Source organism: Saccopteryx bilineata, chromosome 9 (assembly GCF_036850765.1).
Source record: "Saccopteryx bilineata isolate mSacBil1 chromosome 9, mSacBil1_pri_phased_curated, whole genome shotgun sequence".
Lineage (NCBI taxonomy): Eukaryota > Metazoa > Chordata > Mammalia > Chiroptera > Emballonuridae > Saccopteryx > Saccopteryx bilineata.
In genome coordinates this window covers 50,581,416-50,599,215 of record NC_089498.1, presented here as the reverse complement: position 1 = coordinate 50,599,215, position 17,800 = coordinate 50,581,416, and the positions used below count along the sequence as shown (strand labels likewise).

The window sequence follows — 17,800 nt, the reverse complement described above, 5'->3', positions numbered from 1 at the left end:
ATTAGTTCTATATCTCATGAAGACCGTTTCTTGGTTTCCATATTAGTCTTCCCATCCTTTGTACCCAAAACACAGAGAAAAACACATGTATCTCTTCCTTTCTCTCCAACCAAAGAAATAAAAGAAAATAACATAGATCATCCCAAGAGAAAAAAATTTTAAGAACAGCATTTTTATTGTTGGGGTTTGGAATGGAGAACCCCTAAAATACCTGCCCTTATTTTTTCAGGAAGAGGTTTTCAGTCGGTTTCCTGGGAGGGAGCAGTATTAAAGTAACCCACTTTCTGTATCTGCTCCCCAACGCCCTCCTTCCTTTTCCACAAAAGTGAATGGCTCATTCGCTGGGAGGACTAGAACAAGCTACGGCTAGTGCTTGGTCGCTGCACTGAGTGAGGCAGCAGGGCCACCGGGAGCCAGCTCACTGCCACACAGTGAACAGGACGATGGCCACCTGCCTCTGAGAGGGCATGCACCTCTCTCTGTTCCAGCTTCTCTGCAGTTGTTACTGGATGACTAGGTCAGTGTTGCAAGGGTCTAACACATATTTTAGGGAAGTAAGCAATTGACACTTCTGTGTTCTCTAATTCTGCTTTATTGGTCATTACACAACTATTTATGTTGATTCCTATTTGAATCCTTGCCCTATTTCTCAAATCGTTTAAGACTTTTAGCATAGGAAAGGTAAATAATTAGGCAACTCAAACCACCAATGCATATATAAAACTTTGGTTCAAAATTCTACCACTTATTAAACACATGATGTTGAAAAAATCATTTCATCTTTTCCCAGTCTCAATTTCTTCATTTCTGAAAAACGATCAAATGGCCTCTACCATTCTGTGTGATTATAAAGATTCAGTAAGATGAAGATACAATCTGCCAAAGTCAAGCATGCTTTTATCCGACAAGAACAATACCCTAGCACCCAATGCCCAATGATCAGACTTGCTATTTTGTCCATATGTCTAATTCAAACACTGGAGATTTAAAATTCATGAAATAATGGAATATGCCCAGCAAAGTGCCTTCCTTTTCCCAAGAAGTCATTCAGAATAATTTATTTTTGTTTATTTTTTTAGTTTGACAGAGAGAAACAGACAGACAGACAGGAAGGCAGAGAGATAATAAGCATCAACTCCTAGTTGTGGCACTTTAGTTGTTCATGGATTGCTTTCTTATATGTGCCTTGATGAAGGTAGGGGTACAGCTGAGCCAGCAACCTTGGGTGTCAAGCCAGTGACCTTTGGGCTAAAGCCAGCAATGATGGGGTCATGTTTATGATCCCATGCACAAGCTGGCAACCCTGTGCTCAAACTGGTGAGCCTATGCTCAAGCCAGATGAGCTCAAGCTGGCATCGTAGAGGTTTCAAACCTAGGTCCTCAGCGTGCCAAGTTGATACTCTATCCATTGTGCCACCACTTGGTCAGGCATATTTTATTGTTGTTGTTGTTGTTTTGTATTTTTTTGAAGTGAGAAGTGGTGAGGCAGAGAGACAGACTCCTGCATGCACCCTACTGGGATCCACCTGGCATGCCCACTAGGGGACGATGCTCTGCCCATATGGGCCATTGCTCCATTGCAACCGGAGCCATTCTAGGGCCTGAGGCAGTGGCCATAGAGCCATCCTTAGCGCCCAGGCCAACTTTGCTCCAATGGAGCCTTGGCTGCGGAAGGGGAAGAGAGAGATAGAGAGAACAGAGAGGGGGTGGGGGTGGAAAAGCAGATGGTCACTTCTCCTGTGTGCCCTGGCTGGGAATCAAACCCGGACATCCACATGCCAGGCCGATGCTCCACCACTGAGCCAAACCACCAGGCCATACTTTTGTTTTTTAATTTCATAACATTATAGGGTCTACAACATACAGAGGAGAAGTTCTGCTTTCTTTCCCTTCACAGAAGAGCACCAAATGGAAACACTCAACTTCTACCAGGTGGAATGCAACTATCACTCATTTTATATGAGAACATACAGCTCCAGTAGACAACACATAAAATAGGAACCTACCAACTTTCCTCAACTGAAGCTTCAGTGTTAAGTCATTCAGAGACATTAAAAATAATTGTAAAATGGCTTCATGCACTGATGTACCATGAGAGACAGTATCACTTCAGTCACAGAATAGACAGCAACCTCAAGTAATCCAACCATTAGATAGTTTCCTAGTAACAAAGAAAGAGGTTGCTAAGATCAATCAAAATAGCCAGGACTGAAATGTCAGACTCAGATTCCACCCACCTCTGAGAGGACCATGCTCACAGGCTTAGCTACAGCTTTGGAAGCCTGGTCAGTTGGGAATGGAAGCCGTTTAAAATGATAGCAAATGCAGAAGGCTTTGTTATTGGTTTAAAATAAATAGGCTTGAACTCCACCTCTGCTATTTATCTGTAGTGTAGTCTTTACCAAGTAATTTAATCCTTCTAAGCCTCAGTCTCTGAGTCTGTAAAATAAGGACAATGATACACATTTTGGAGCATAGTTACTTAGAGATGCCCATCAAGAATATGTCCCCAAAATATAATTGCAATTATGTTTACTAGTCCAAGTATGATAGTCTATTAAATTCATGGTAACCACTACAATTATGGTATGCAGTCCATTAAATTCAGACTCTTCCCTATGTGAACATTTTGGAGAGAGGTTCAAATCATACTTCTGACAACAATATAAAACCTTTCTGGCCCTGGCCAGTTGGCTCAGTGGTAGAGCGTCGGCCTGGCATGCAGGAGTCCCGGGTTCGATTCCCCGCCAGGACACACAGGAGGGGCGCCCATCTGCTTCTCTGCCCCTCCCCCTCTCCTTCCTCTCTGTCTCTCTCTTCCCCTCCCACAGCCAAGGCTCCATTGGAGCAAGGTTTGCCTGAGCACTGAAGATGATGGCTCTGTGGCCTCTGCCTCAGGCGCTAGAATGGCTCTGATTGCGGCCGCCGAGCAAAGCCCCAGATGGGCAGAGCATTGCCCCCTGGTGGGCGTGCCGGGTGGATCCCAGTCGGGCACATGTGGGAGTCTGACTGCCTCCCGGTTTCCAACTTCAAAAAAATACAACAACAACAACAAAAAAAACCTTTCTATGTTGTCCTAGAGTATTAAGTAAAATCTCTCGTCTTAGTTGATAGCCTTTACTAGTGTGCAAACAGAAAGCTCTAGCTTAGGCCTTTTTCTCCTAAGGAGTTAGCTCACTAAGAGGGTTTGAGCTGTCTCTATGGGACACAGCACCTTATGGTCATTAAGAGTATGTATTTTGCAATCACACAGAACTGCATTCCCCAGTCTACCCTGAAGACCTTAAGCATGTTGTTTAATTTCTCTAAGCCTCTGTTTCTGTAGCTATATGGGCTATATGGGTTAAAACACATAATGCCTGCAAACAATTTATTAAGGCTCAAGGTAAACAGTAAGTATTCATTAAATGTTGTTGCTATCGCAAGAAGAATAATATCCTCTTCCTTAGGAGGCAAGGCAAGCACCAGGTGATGATGTCAACAGAAGAAGAGCTATCTTCCTGAGCTCAAATATGCACCAGCCCACTTCACCAGAAGACCAGCAAATGGCTTGGGGTAAAGTTTCATTTAGCAATAAAGCACAAGTTGCTACTATATCTGTGTACATATCTTGGGAGTAAAGTGAGATTGGCAGCTTGCTGGCCAGTGGACAAATCGAAACTGTTACCACCAGCCATAGAGACACAAAACTGAAACTCTTATTCGAGATTCCTCAGCTAATAAAAGGCAGAGCTGTGATTCAAATGAAGGCAGTCTGGCTTCAGTCCTGTTCCTTCAATACTCAGCAACACTGTCCTCTCAGCAAGGAAGAAGAACAGTAATTGAATACTGATGAAGACCAGAGCAGGCCAGAGAAAGAAACATCCAAGAATGACCGAAGAGAAGAGGGAGACAATATAAAAGGACAGTTAATGGGGCAAAGATTAAAAAAAAAATTGCTAATGACTCTATAAACAGTTGTAGCAAGCGAGCCTAAAAGGATGCACTGTGAAAGTGAATCAGTTTGGAATCCAGTGCTTGCTTAAAGAAAACAGTGACCAGCCCTGGCCGGTTGGCTCAGTGCTAGAGTGCCGGCCTGGCCTGTGGGGGACCCGGGTTCGATTCCCGGCCAGGGCACATAGGAGAAGTGCCCATTTGCTTCTCCCCCCTCCTTCCTCTCTGTCTCTCTCTTCCCCTCCCGCAGCCAGGGCTCCATTGGAGCAAAGGATGGCCCAGGCACTGGGGATGGCTCCTTGGCCTCTGCCCCAGGCGCTGGAGTGGCTCTGGTCACGGCAGAGTGACGCCCCGGAGGGGCAGAGCATCGCCCCCTGGTGGGCAGAGCTTCGCCCGTGGAGGGCGTGCCGGGTGAATCCCGGTCGGGCGCATGCGGGAGTCTGTCTGACTGTCTCTCCCTGTTTCCAGCTTCAGAAAAATACAAAAAAAAAAAGAAAAGAAAACAGTGACCAGAAGACATAAAAGCTGAGAAGATCCACTTAGGTCCTTTATATCATATAAGCCACATTATTACTTAGAAAACCTGCTAGGGAAGTATCACACACTCTAGATACCAGCTGTCAAGGGAGGCCTGATAGCATGAGAGTTGCTTACCAAGTTCTGCGACCTTTTTCTCACATTTCTATAACCAAAAAGATGAGGAAAAGCTACCCAGGGTTGTTGAATTCTCTGCAGGTAAGATGGAGGGAAGAAGACAAAAGCGATGGAAAACGTGCTCCTAGTTAAGTAAGAGAATTCAGAGAGGAAAGACAAAGAGAAGCCATATCCCTGGCCAGCCTCCAATATGGCGGACTCTAGAATGGCCTACAGGACCCCTGTCTCTTACTATTCATGCCTGTGCAATCCCCTCCCCTTGAGCAGGATCTCCTGTGATTTGCTTTTAACCAACAGAATAAGGTTAAAATAATAGAATTCATGAGATTATATCACATAGCATTGTATGTCCATGCTGCTACAAGATCCTGTCCCTTTCTGATTTTGATGAAGCCAGGTGCCACGTGGTGAGCTGCCTACAGTGATAGCCATGTGAAGGCAGCCTCCTGCTGACCATAACAAGAAACTAAGGCCTGCAGCCTGAGAGCCCACAAAAAGCTGCCAACAACCGTATGAGCTTAGAAACAAATCCTTTCCCAGTCGAGCCTCAGAGAAGACAGCAGCCTAGTTGATACTTAACTGCAGCCTCATAAAGTATCTGGCTAAATCATGACCAGAGTCCTAAGCCACAGAAATTGTGAGATAGTTTGTACACTGACTAGGCTGCTAAGTTTGTAGTGATGTTGTTGTGTAGCTATAGGTTACTACTACGGAAGGGAAGTGAGGCGAGTCCCTGATGCAATCACGTGTCCTTCTGAGAGAGAGCAGGGAGAGGAAGGTTCCAAGGCCAGGGCCTGGGAGAGTGATCCAGGAATAAAAACATCTCTAATTCCTAGACTTATCATTTGATCTTTTTTTTCTCTCAAAAACATAGCGCTTCTGGTTTTAAAAATACATTTAAAAGGGTTCTCATTCAGTAATATTGATTTTGTGCTATAGAGCTTTTTAATGCAGATAATTTAAGTGTTATACTTTCTTATTCAAGCTGTATTAGTAAGCATCATTTCCTTAGTGTTACCTGAGCAAAAATTTCAAATTAAAAAACAAAACATTCTTATTCCACAATAAATTTAAGATCTAAATTCGCTTTTTCACAGATACATGGAAGTGAAGGGAGTCGGTTATCTGGCACCACCAGATTTACAGAAAACAACCAAGGACAGATTTGGCATTTACGTGCCTTGGTCCTCACAGCCCTCCTGACGTCGGCAAGGCAGCTAGCTGCAGCATTATCCCCGTTGTCAGAAAAAGAACCTGAGGTTCAGAGAAGGACAGTGACATACCTAAGCTTACTTTCTAAGTGGCAGGGCTGGACTTTAAACACAGTTCTGCTAGCAGGACTGAGGTTATGCTTTTTACCCAAGGGGCCACTAAGAAGTGAGAAGGGAATAGCTTCTGAGAATGTGCAGGGATCAGAACTGAAGAGGAAAAGAGCCAAAGACAAAGACTGACAGTGACGTGGTGTGATGTGCTGTCACGTAACGCGCCAACCTCACTTACTGACTAGCATGACCTGGGGTAACCGGCAAAAAAGAACAGGAGGAAGAAAAATCAGACAGCAGAGATGACAGACAGCACACTGGCTCTGGAAAATATGAGAAGAAACACCAACCAAAACAGAGAAATTACGGGAGGCATTTGGTTATGGATTATGCCTAAATAATAGCTAGCAGATGTTTTCTATAACGGACCAAATAGTATTTTAGGCTGTGCAGGGCACATGGTATCTTTTGCGACTACTCAACTCTGCCATTATTGTGCAAAAGCAGCCACAGGTAATATGCAAATAAATGGACATGACCATGTGCTAATAAAACTGTATTTATGAAAACAGGTCTTAGACCAGATTTGCTAACCCCTGGTCTAGACAGTCACCCGTCCTCCACTCGAAACCTATGAGATACTGAAGAAGCAAAGAGAAACACTAAATCAGCAGACAAGAGAACCTTCGGGAGTGGGTGGGGTGCCATTCCCACAAGCACCTAGTCTGTGTGTATGTGTAGGGAGGGTGTTCAGCATGACCTTTTGATTAAGAGACTGAAGTGAGGCCATAGCAGGCTGGCTCAGTGGTAGAGCATTGGCCTGGTGGGTGGAAGTCCCAGGTTCGATTCTCAGGCAAGGCACACAGGAAAAGCGACAAATTTGCTTCTCCATCCCTCCTTCCCCTCCCAGAGTCATGGCCCAAATAGTTCCAGCAAGTTGGCCCCAGGTGCTGAGGATGGCTCCATGGCCTCACCTTAAGCACTAAAATAGCTCGATTGCCAAGCAATGGAGCAGTGGCCCCAGATGGGCAGAGCATCGCCTGATAAGTGGCTTGCCTGGTGGATTCCAGTCAGGGCGCATGTGGGAGTCTGCCTCTGCCTCCCTGCTTCTCACTTTAATTAATTAGTTAGTTAGTTAATTAATTAATTAAAAAAGAGACTGAAGTGATGCATTTGTTCAGTCTTAGTTTATCCAGAGTTATTAACATTCAAAGAAACAATCTGTGTCGATTATGACTCACAGAACTGTTAAGCCCAGTCTTACCACATATTTTACATGGCTGATTATGAGAAAAATCACCCTAATGTTCCAAAAGTAATTACAAAAGAAAATGGTCATAAACGGAAGCAAATGAATAAATCCTAGTTTCCATCTCTGAAAGTCCCTCCCACTGGAAAATCCCCCCTGACTTTTCCTGCCCCGTTTTCCTACCTGAATCTTCCTCCTCAATTGGTGTCAATTTAAACAAACATCTTCTTCTCCTGAAAACTTTTCTCAAATATCCCAGATGAGGTCAAGACACCTGCCACACACTCGGAACTTCCTCATCTCTGTCAGGACACCTGTAGTTCCTCCCTGGCTCAGTGTCTGCTTCCTGGCTAGCCTACAAACTTTGGAAAGCTGCCTTGCTCAACACCAAGGTACAAGGATGGCAATGAGAGTTTGATTAATTAGGAGGCTTTGGCATTTCAAAATGACACTCTGCACTGAGTGACTAAATATATAGCTGGCGAGGATTAGTAAAGCATGATTTTGCAAGCAACTTTGGGGCTTTTCCATCCTATACCAAGTACGACGTGAAGAGAGAAGCTGAAGAGAGAAGATTATGTCCAGCTGCCAGTAAGCAAACTGCCCCCATATTTAAACAGAATAAAAGCATGCCCACTCATTCCGAAGTAGAAGATACAAAAAAGTTTCTCTTATGCTCATCAGTTTATTAAAAAAAAAAAACAAAACAAAACAGGTGTGGTTTTTCAGTTAATGATGAAATTTTCATTACCCCAGACTCTAGCATATTCAAAGGCAGGGGTCCCCAAACTATGGCCCGCGGGCCACATGTGGCCCCCTGAAGCCATTTATCCGGCCCCCGCTGCACTTCTGGAAGGGGCACCTCTTTCATTGGTGGTCAGTGACAGGAGCATAGTTCCCACTGAAATACTGGTCAGCTTGTTGATTTAAATTTACTTGTTCTTTATTTTAAATATTGTATTTGTTCCCATTTTGTTTTCTTACTTTAAAATAAGGTATGTGCAGTGTGCATAAGGATTTGTTCATAGTTTTTTTATAGTCTGGCCCTCCAACGGTCTGAGGGACAGTGAACTGGCCCCCTGTGTAAAAAGTTTGGGGACTCCTGTTCAAAGGTATCCTGCTGAATAGACTTAAAACAAGTATCTGCACCATTTCCTTTTGTTTAAATAAATATACACAGCATATATAAAAGCATAAATGTTCACACACGTTTTCTAAACTAAAACAAAAAAATAATAATAACTAAAGAATATATGCTTCCCCAAATCGTTGCACCTGTTAGAAGGATTTAGATTTTATCTTATTCCTTTTTATTGTATTTTCTTCCTTTTATACAATGACCACATATTTTTGTAAAGAGTTCTTTACAAATTTATTTTTTTTAATTCTCTTGCTAATTAGTCAATACTTCAAAAATGTTTAAAAGAAACATTATATATGAGAAAATGTAGACCAGGGCAATGCTGTTATTATTTAACAAAGCTTTGCTGACAGAGTAAAATAAAAATGTTTCTGACCTTCTTAAATTTTACATACTCTTACCAATATCATAATGATGACACATCTTACCACGGTGAGCATCAGCAGACAAAAGCAAAATAGTACCAATGCTGAGGGTGTTAATTTCAGTTTCTAACTACATCTTTACTTTTCCTGGAGCATGATACATCTTAAGGTGGCCTAATTTCTCTTTGCTCTTCCACTCTGAGAACTGTGCTAACTTATCTAGCCAATTTTAGTGACCAAAATGCATTAAGGGCAGATATGAAACCTCAAAAGTGAGATCTATCTTAAAGGTTATTTATGGAAGTCAGAAAATTGGCACCTAGACATTAGGAATGCTGAAGCGCTTACTTAAAATTTATTTCCAGCCTGACCAGGCGGTAGAGCAGTGGAAAGAGTATCGGACTGGGATGCGGAGGACCCAGGTTCAAGACCCCAAGGTTGCCAACTTGAGCATGGGCTCATCTGGCTTGAGCAAAGCTCACTAGCTTGGACCCAAGGTCGCTGGCTCAGGCAAGAGGTTACTCGGTCTGCTAAAGATCCATGGTCAAGGCACATATGAGAAAGCAATCAATGAATAACTAAGGTGTCGCAACGAAAAACTGATGATTGATGCTTCTCATCTCGCTCCATTCCTGTCTGTCCCTATCTATCCCTCTCTCTGACTCTCTCTCTGTCCCTGTAAAAAAAAAAAAAAATTCCAGTACTTACAAACTGCAGTCTTTAAGTATATATTATAATAAGTATGATAAACTTCAATTCATGTGGTTATCTATCATCATCCTATGTTTAAATCAGAGAGATTACTAAATTTCCCATCTTACATTTACAGGGTGTTTTACTATCTTACTTTCCTTCTCATAAATACTAAGCATTTCATAAGTACTGTCTTGTGTTTAAATAATGCTCAAGTGGTCAGTAACACAGTTTCATCCATTATGCATGACTTGAAGATATTTTTAAACTCCAAATGAAAATAAGATTTGACACCTCTTTACAAGATCTGAAATAAACCACACAAAACAAATTCTTTAAGAGATTTTCTTTATGACAGAGTTGCCCTCCATGCAATAACAATTATAAACTGTGAACAAATATAAAAATTAACTTTGAAGGAAGGCACGAACAACAACCAAAAGCGAGCAGAAAGTGGACGATCTCCAGCCCTTTAAAGAAGGGACCTGCATCAGAAGGGAACTGACTTTCAGGCAGCTTACCCACGAGGGCACAGCCAAACCTGTGCCCTAGCAGAGGGAGCTCCAGCTGCAAACGACAGTCTGGCTGCTCAGAAAGAGGTTCTGCCAGGGTAGCTGAAAAATGAGCATGGAATCCCCCAAATGAGGAACTCATGAAAGGTGAAGTCCTTAATTTGCAAATAAACTCTATACTTCTTAGCTAAACCCAGAATTATAAAACTCCAGGGATCTGGAACAGGGATAAGGGGATGGGGAAGAACCACTGAAACGTTTTTGGAAAGCTGAAAGACAATGGTAGAGCATCGGCCTGGCATGCAGGAGTCCAGGGTTCGATTCCCAGCCAGGGCACACAGGAGAAGCGCCCATCTGCTTCTCCACTCCTCCCCCTCTCCTTCCTCTCTCTTTCTTCCTCTCCCGCAGCCAAGGCTCCATTGGAGTAAAGTTGGCCCGGGTGCTGAGGATGGCTCTATGGTCTTTGCCTCAGGCGCTAGAATGGCCCTGGTTGCAACAGAGCGATGCCCCAGATGGGCAGAGCATCGCCCCCCAGTGGGCATGCCGGGTGGATCCCGGTCGGGTGTATATGGGAATCTGTCTGACTGCCTCCCCGTTTCCAACTTCAGAAAAAAAAAAAAAGAAAAAAGAAAGAAAGCTGAAAGATTCCAACAGCTGCCCATCTCAGAGAAGTTTAAAGCTCCAGATGTGCCAGGTTTCAGGGGCCTGGTAAAGGCCTCAGACTTCTCTTTGACACCATATAAGCACCACAATTTAAGAAATAAGGACCACTTACCCTGAGTACAGAGTATTTCCTGGGAAACAGAGACAAAAAGGAAATAGCAAAGCATAAAAATGAGCCTACAAAATATTCAAGCTGGTTTGCCATTATTTTTGTTTGTTAAAAACTCTCTTCAGGGGAACATAACAGAATCCCCAGTCTTCACAGTGTAGCATCTACAATGTCCAACATACAATTAAAAATCCAGAGATATTTGAGGCAAATGAAAAATGTAACTCCATAATCAAAGATAAATCAGTGTATACAAACACCTACAAATAACCCAAAGAATGGACTTAGAAGGCCAGAACTTTAAAATATAAATGCTAATTATATTGAGGAATCTAGGGAGGAAGCTAGATATAATAGGTAAAGAAACAGAAAATTTCAGGAGAAATATAGAAACTCTAAAAAAATGAAAATTCTAGAACTTGAAAACTACAATATAAAACTTAAAAAACATCAGATTACATTAATAACAGATTGGACATAATAGTGAAAAAAGACTGGTGAACTTTAAGATATGTCAATACAAAGAATCCAGGCTGAAGCACAGAGAGAAAAACTGTTTTAAAAAGAACCTCAAGGACCTCTCAGGAAGAATCAAGTGATCTGATTTTCATGTTAAAGGAGAATGAAAAGAATGGGGCAGAAAAATATATGTAAAGAAACACAAGCCAGAAATTTCCAAAACTGAGAAGCAGCAGCAATATACCAAAAGCAGGAAACTCAGTGAACCGCAAGAAAACATCACGTACCCATGACAACCAAATAACAAAAATAATCTCAGAAGTACCCAGAAAAGATGTAGAACAATAATAAGAATGATGGCAGACATATCAAAAACAGAGAGACAGAAAAAAAATCTTTAAAGAGCTAAACGCAGAAAAAAAAATGTTAACCTAGAATTCTATATATGACAAAAATATCTTTCAAAAATAAAAGGAAAATAAAGAATCTTCATATAAATGCAAACTTAATCTGTTGCCAATAGACCTGCACTTCAATGAATGCTAAAGAAAGCTCTTCAAACTGAAGGTGATACCAGATGAAAATTTCAGTCTACAGAAAGGAATAAAGAATGCTGGAAATAGTAAATGTATAGGTAAACATGAAAGATTATTTCTCAAATTCCTTTAAGTATTGAGTATGTGTGTATATATACATACCTCATATATGCAACATTAATAGTATAATACTGTATTGTATAGTTTGAAACATATATGAATATAAAATACATGAAGGTTGTAACAGGAGTGGCAATTGAAACCATATTGCAGGCTTCATATTTTTTATACAATGTAATAAAATATTCATTCAAAAAAACTTTCTATTAAGAATATTTAATTCTGCAGAGAAACTGCAACAATAATGTAAAGAGGCCAAAGACATATAGTTGAAAACTATAAGAGATAAATTAAAATGCAATAATATAATATATTCAATTAGACAAAGAGAGAGAAGGAAAAGAAAACGATACAGGATTTAAAAATTGCTAAAGGATAAGACATTTAGGAGACAATAAAATGGTAGATCTAAAACTAACCATAGCAATAATTATAGTAAATAGACTAACCACTGCAATGAAAAGGCAGAGATTCAGAATACATAAATTAGCAATACCTAGCCATATACTACCTACAACAGATACATTTGAAATGCAAAGACACAGATACATAAACAGGTAGAACAGGATATAGCAACATTAACTTAGTACATAAACCAGACAAAGACAATAGAATACTATACATCTATATCACTTAGAAACCATAGATGCAAAAATCCTCAAAAAAATACAGTATTGGTATAAGGACACATTGACTAGATAAGAACAATGAAACAGAACAGAAGCCAGAAATAGACATACACATATATCGTCAACTGATGTTTTTTGACAAAGGTACCAAAATAATTCACTGGGTATAAGGATAGTCTTTTCAACAAACTGGTCAAAACAATAGATAGCCATACGGGAAGAATAAATCTTGACCTTACAGAGAACTAACCATAAAAGCTAAAACTATAAAGCTGAAAAACACAGAAGAATGTCTTTGTGATTACAAAGTAGACAAAGCATATAAATAAAAGAAAAAAAAACTGATAAATTAGACTTCATTAAAATTAAAACTTCTACTTTTTAAAGACACAGTTAAAAAACAAAAGGCAACCACCAACTTCAAATTATTCACAATACATATATCTGACAAAGAACCTATCTAAAATATATTTTTAAAAACTACTATAATTCAAGAAATAAAAGGCATAAAAAGTCAAGAATAAAAGTCACACAACCCAATTTTTAAAACAGCAAAAGACTTGACTAGATACTTAGAAAAGCCAATGAGCACATACATTAAAATTTTTTCAACATTATTATCATCAAAGAAATTACAGGAAGCTACAAAATACCACATTACACCCACTACAATACTGATATTGAATAGACTGACAATAGCAACTGTTCGCAAAGGCTTGGAGCATTTTGCAGCATGTCATACATTACTAATGGGCATGTTCAATTATACAACACCTATAGAAAATGTTGACAATTTTTAAAATAAAATTAAACATACACTTATCCAGTGATGCACCTCTAAGTGTATATCTAAAAGAAATCAGAACAACCTTAATAGATATTTCCCCAAAGAGAATATACAGATGGCCAGAGGACATGGAAAAGATGTCCAACATCACTAATCATCAGAGAAATGCACACTAAAACCACACAGGCTATCTCACACCTGTCAGAATGGCTATCATCAACAAATCAACAAACAAATGGCAAGAGTGTGCAGAAAAGGGAACCTTCACCCACTGTTGGTGGAAATGTAGATTGATGCAGCCACTGTGGAAAGCAGTATGGAGTTACCTCAAAAAATTAAAAATGCAGGAGAAGCGCCCATTTGCTTCTCCACCCCTCCGCCGCGTTTTCCCTCTCTGTCTCTCTCTTCCCCTCCCGCAGCCAAGGCTCCATTGGAGCAAAGATGGCCCGGGCGCTGGGGATGGCTCTGTGGCCTCTGCCCCAGGCGCTAGAGTGGCTCTGGTCGCAACATGGCGACACCCAGGATGGGCAGAGCATCGCCCCCTGGTGGGCAGAGCGTCGCCCCTGGTGGGCGTGCCGGGTGGATCCCGGTCGGGCGCATGCGGGAGTCTGTCTGACTGTCTCTCCCTGTTTCCAGCTTCAGAAATATGAAAAAAAAAAAATTAAAAATGGTGGAAAGGCCATAGAGAAAAAGGAACCCTCATTCACTGCTGGTAGGAATGCAAATTAGTACAACCATTATGGAAGAAAGCACGGTGGTTCCTCAAAAAATTAAGAATAGAACTAACATATGACCCAGCAATCCCTCTACTGGGTACCTACCCCCAAACTCAAAAACATTGGTACGTAAAGACATATGCAGACCCATGTTCATCGCAGCATTATTCAGAGTGGCCAAGATATGGAAACAACTAAAGTGCTCCTCGGTAGAGGATCGGATAAAGAAGATGTGGTACATATACACTATGGAATACTATTCAGCCATAAGAAATGATGACATAGTGCCATTTACGACAACATGGATGGACACTGAGTGAAGTAAATAAATCAGAAAAAGCTAAGAACTGTATGATTTCACACATAGGTGGGATATAAAACTGAGACGAATGCACATTGATAAAAGTGAGATAGTTACCAGGGGGATGGGAACATGGGGGAGGGGAAAGATGATGTGGGGGAGTGGGGAGGGGGGAGGAGGTTGGAGGAGGGGTGTAAAGAGGGACAAATATAAGGTGATGGAAAATGATTTGACTTTGGGTGATGGGTATACCACGTAATGAACAGTTCAAATGCTTTAGAAATAAATGTTCACCTGAAACTTATGTACTCTTTTTAACCAATGTCACCCTGTTAGTTAATTTTCTAAAAAAAAATTAAATTGCCTTATGACCCAGCAATGCCACCTCTGGGATTTTATCCAAAATAACCCAAACCACTAATTGAAAAGAATATATGCAGTATTACTTTTAGCAATACAATGAGAAAGGACTCAAAAATAAACTATAAAACATAAATCCAAATGTTCTAGTATCTTACTCACTCTAAAATACATATTAAATTCCTACTGTGTTCCAGGTAAAATGATAGTCACTAGGGAAATGAAAATGAGAAACTTTCACTCTACTGTTGAAGGTCTAGTCTGGTGGAAGAAATAGCCATAAGCGATCTACCTTAATGTTAAATAAACATTCTTGAATATAAACTGGTAAGGACCTCATTGAGGAAAATATTGTATTATTTCTTATCCCTCTAAAACTATAACATTCAATATTAATGAATAATACATAAGAAGTAAACATAATAAATTCAGTATTTCTTTTGCAGGACACAATCAATTTAAGAAAGAAAAAGTTATCTAGTAGCAAACTGCATATAACCATGTTTCTTAGCTCAAGGAAAAATAGCATATATACCGTTTTAAAGAAAGGTATCCCTCCCATAGCAAAAGAGATTAAGCAAATATGTCTTGAACGACTTGCCCACATCTTCTATTCCAACCTCACGGCTGGTTTGACTGTTCCATGCAAGATAAATCTGAAGGCTACTCAAGCTATGCCTCAAAAACAAACAGATGGTCTCAGTCAACTGTCACTCTCAGGAATCTAATAGTGACACAAATCCCCTCTATTCTCTCCTGAACCTACCTTTACCCCCACTCCATTGAAATTACTCATTTCAAAATCAACAATGACCTTCAACATTTGCTAAAAGCCAGTGGTCAGTTCTCAGTCTTATTTAATATGACCTATCTATCAGCAGCATGCAACACTGTGTGACCTCTTCCTTCTACTTGCAACCCTTTCTTTACTAGACCCCAGAACAGCTCACTCTGGACTGCCGTCCTCCCGAAGTCTTCACTCGCCTGTGTGGGCTCCTCCTTCCTCACCTCCGCAAGTGCCCAGAGGTCCCACTGAATTCTCAGATCTCTTCCCCATTATCGTTTGCTTTCTAGCTCAGTACTCAACTGCTCTGGTCTCAGGACCCCTTTCCGCTTTTAAAAACTATTAAGGAACTCAAAAAAAATCTTGATTATGAGGACTGTATCAATAGAAAAATATTATTTTAGAAAACAGATATTTTAAATATTAATTCATCTAAAAACAAACCCACTGTGTATCAACATAAATAATATTTTAATAAAAATTACATTTCCAAACAAAAGCACAAGTATATCGTAAAAATAATAGCATCATATTGCATTTCTGAAAATCTCTTTAATTTCTATCTTAATAGAAAATAGAGGATTCTCCCTACTGTCACATGACACAATGTTACGTGTAGCCTCAGGAAAACACTACTGTACTGCACATTTTGGTATTATAAAAAATGTTAAGTCTTCAGACTCCTAGAACCTTCATAGGTCCCGACTACACTTTGAGAACTACTTTAGGTGATATCACCCAATCCCTTGGTTTTAAATACCATCTCTTCTAAGATAACTCTCAATATAAAAAGCAAAAAAACAAAAAAACCTCTGTACTGAACTCTCTTGAACTCCAGTTTAAATCAGCGAAATGCCTTAATATCCTAACAGGTATCTATTTTAACTAATGAAGACTTGACTCGACATCTTCCCCACAATCTTGTCTTCCCACACTGCCCCCCCCCCAACCCAGTAACTGCTAATTCTAATCTACCAGCAGCTCAGGTCAGAATCTTTGATGAAATCCTGAATGCCTCTCTCTCAAATCTACATCTAACCCATATCCAAGTTCTATCAGCTTTTCCTTAGAGATGTATCCAGAATCCCACCACATCTTATGCTTCCCCTCTACTCCTCCTCCCCCACTCGTCTAAGCTTGCACACCCTGCCCTAGACTTCAGCAATAGCCTTTTCATTCGTCTCCAGACATCTTTTTGTGTCCCCCTATAGAATATTCTTCACAGAGCAACCAGAGGGATTTTAAGCATAAGTCAGATCATGCCACTTTTCTGCTTAAGACCTCAGGTACCTTCTCATCTCAGAGCAAAATCTGGCATCTTCCTCACATCCTACAAAGGTACTGTGTGGTCTGCCCCAACTACCTCTCTGAACCCGTATCTTTCAACTCCCCACTCATTCACTCCACTCTAGCCACACAGGCTCCTCCGCTGTTGTTCATATAATGTCACCTCACAGTTTTGCAGCTGTATTTTCTTCTGCCTGAAATATACTTTCCTCAGATATCCTCAAACTGAGGCTTGCTCCCTCGGTCAACACGGTCAACACTCAAATTCCATATCACAGGTGTCATTCTTACCATCGGTTTGTACCCTGTCCCTGCTTTATTTTTCTTCCTGAAACTCACTACCTGACATGCTTGTCTGTTCTTTTTCTGTTCTCCCCAAGCCAATAAATGAGAAGAGGAGCTCTGTCTGGTTCGATGCTGACCCCAGCACCTAGAACAATGTGTGCTATGTAGTAGGTGCTCAATGCATATTGTTTGAGTGGATGAACAGGTAGCACAGGGAGTGGGAGGTGAAAGTGATGAGGTCGAGAGGCCAGAACGCTACAAGCAAAGCAGCATTTTGAAGGAGCAGGAAGTATAGATGTGGGAAAAGTATACTACCAAAATAAAGGTGATGAATAAAAAAGAAGATGAGGCCTGCTTTTGGATAGCACTACTACAGAGACCAGAACAATAATGCATACTTATTTCAAATAGTTATACTTAAAATTCACTCAAAATATGCAAACATCTTGGGAATTCCCTTGAATGTCACCTGAATCAGTTCAGTACAATCTTACACTTTCTATATACTTACATATATTTAATCTTTTCTTTTTTAAAATGTTTATTTTACTGATTTTAGAGATGGAAAGGAAAAGAGACAGGAATATCAATCTGTTCCTGTATGTGCCCTGACAGGAGATCAAAGTGGCAACCTCTGTTCTTCTGAAGGGTACTCTAACCAACTAAGCTATCCAGCCAGGGCTATTTAATCTTTTCTTATACAAATAAATAAATAAACAAAAAAGGAAGAATGAATGGCCTATACAAAAGCAAATGATTAGTTTACTTTTCAAACTGTCAGCCTACACACTGATTTTTCAGTCATTCTCACAAACTGGTTCCAAGAGGGAGGAAACACTATAATAGTTATATTAAACTAGGTTCTACTGACAATGAAATTCAGTGAGTCTGATTGGAAAAACTGAACAGCAAATCCCTTTGGTCAGAAGTCTAAAAATGTGTCAGGGTTACTCAA

General features: G+C 40.5%; 1 protein-coding gene across 9 annotated transcripts in view; it reads right to left on the bottom strand.

Annotated features, from left to right (window-relative positions):
* Positions 1 to 17,800, bottom strand: part of SGMS1 (sphingomyelin synthase 1) — a 325,673-nt gene that overhangs the window by 115,863 nt on the left and 192,010 nt on the right. The gene's annotated exons all lie outside the window — the stretch shown is intronic.